Source organism: Penaeus monodon, chromosome 12 (genome assembly GCF_015228065.2).
Source record: "Penaeus monodon isolate SGIC_2016 chromosome 12, NSTDA_Pmon_1, whole genome shotgun sequence".
NCBI classification, from domain to species: Eukaryota; Metazoa; Arthropoda; class Malacostraca; order Decapoda; family Penaeidae; genus Penaeus; species Penaeus monodon.
The window spans coordinates 35,513,518-35,516,017 of NC_051397.1; positions in this window are offsets into that span (position 1 = coordinate 35,513,518).

Genomic DNA, 2,500 nt, shown 5'->3' on the forward strand with positions numbered 1-2,500 from the left:
TGTTATTGTTATCATTATAATAATAATAATGATGATAATAATGATAATAATAATAATAATAATAATAAGAATAAGAATAAGAATAAGAATAAGAATAATTAATAATAATAATAATGATAATAATAATAATAACAACAATAATAATAATAATAATTATTATTATTATTATAATCATTATTACTATTGTTATTATTATTATCCTTATTGTTATTATCATTATCATTATCAATATCATCACCATTATTATTATCGTTATCATCATTATTGTTATTGTTATATTTATCAGTACAACGTTCCAAATGTATCATCGGTTTTTAAATGAGCATTGAAATAAACTTTGTATCTTGTTCAGAATTATTAATCATCCGCGTTTGACCTTACCATGACGACATTCAAAATAACTTCAAAGTTTGATATTATCTATCCGCTCTCTCTCTCTCTCTCTCTCTCTCTCTCTTTCTTTCTCTCTTTTTTTCTCTCTCTCTTTCCCTCCCACATCCTCTCTCTCTCTCTCTCTCTCTCTCTCTCTCTCCTCTCTCTCTCTCTCTCTCTCTCTCTCTCTCTCTCTCTCTCTCTCTCTCTCTCTCTCTCTCTCTCTTTCTGCTACTTCGAATTCTGATAAAAGAGATTATAGCTTCAATTATAATCCAGTGATAATTTAGATTAAAAATCAACAGTTCAATAACATACAGTCCTAATTTCCCAATACAGCCAGACCAGAACTTCGTAATTATAATAATTTCTATGATATCAACTACTTACTTACCTTACTGCTATAGCCACGACATAGCCTCTTCTAGATAGCGTCTCGGTACTTCAAATTTCAGGAGAGAAAAGGAAAGAAAGACAAAAATGGAATGTTTGAGTGTAGCTAGGAGGGAATAAAAAAAAAAAAAAAAAAAAAAAAAGTGTAGTTAGGGGGGAGTTATTGTAAAAAGAAAACTTCGGGAAAAGTTGCATGACTCTTTAATATCTGTATCGTATTTTTTGTTATTGTCATTATTCTTAGAGTTATTGTGATTGCTGTTGGTATTACTGTTATTATCGTTATTATTATCATTAATATTGTTGTTGTTATTGTTATTCATTATTATTATTGTCATCATTATCATCATTACAATTACTCTTCTTACTATTATTATCATTCTTATCAATATTATCACTATTATCATCATTCCTATCAATACTATCACTATTATCATCACCACTATTATTATCATTATCATCATCATCATCATTATCACTATTATCATTGTTATCATTGCCGTTATCAAGATTATCAACATCATCATCAACATCATCATTTATCATAGTTATTATAATCATAACTAATGACTGACATAACTGGTTCTACAAGATACGGTGAGCGAGGTTCCTCCCACAAAGCATGAATAACTACAGTCATGATTCTTACGAAAAATAAAGAAACAATTCACATCAACAAAGTCAACATCACGCGACGACCTGCCGTTGCAATTTCGAGGCCTCGTTGATCGATGCAACTCCGCCCTGGTAAGCATGTTGAAGGGAGAGAGAGAGAGAGAAGTTGGCAAAGATTCTTTTTTTTTCGGGACGAGAGACGTAGATTTGCTCCGGGGGGTTCATCTCGTTAGGGGTTAGGTGGGGGGGGGGATGGTGGGTTAGTGGGTCGGTGGGTTGAGTTGATGGGGAAGGGTGGTAGAGATCTCTGAAAGGGGGAAGGGGTAGATAGGCTTGGGTCCGTGGGTTGGGGGAGGGGGTTCAGTCGGGGGAGGGAGGGGGTAGATAGGCGTGGGTCGGTGGGCTAAGGGGGTGGGGGTTGAGTTGGGGTGGGGTTAGGGATATTTGAAAGGGGGGGAGGAGGTAGATAGGTGTGTGGGTCGGTGGGTCGGTGGGTCAGTCGGTTGAGTTGAGGGGAAGGGTGGTAGGGATATTTGAAACGGGGCGTGGGTTGGTGGGTCGGTGGGTCGTTAAAGGGGTGGGCGTGGTAAGGAGGTTGGGAAAGGGATATTTGAAAGGTAAATCTGCTCCGTATCGCATCCATACGCCGGGGGGGGGGGGTGACACGAACGAGATAGATTTACAAAATATAAGAAAAAAAAACTAACTAACTTTTTAGTAGTTACGTCCTTATCCTTTTGAAAAGCTTGTTATTCTTGATTATTTATTTACTATTTATTATTATTTTTTCTTTTATTTTCCTTTTTTTATAATAATTCCGACTTAGACCTATTGATTATTTGTTATTTATCATTCATTTATCTACTTATTTTCCCTTTTTTATCGTTATTTCCACATACGCTCCACCTGACAGGAAACCCACGGAATGAAACGGAACAAAACGAAAATAAGAGAAAGAAAAAAGAGAAAAAGAAAAACCGAGGAAATAAGAAGAGGAGAAAGAAAACTGCAGGAAAGTGAATAAAAAAAAAGTATTGGCTGAACAAATAGACTTTTCACAGAGAGAATATGAACACACACTGACTGCCTCGGAGCGGAAGGGGAGGGAGAGAGAGAGGGG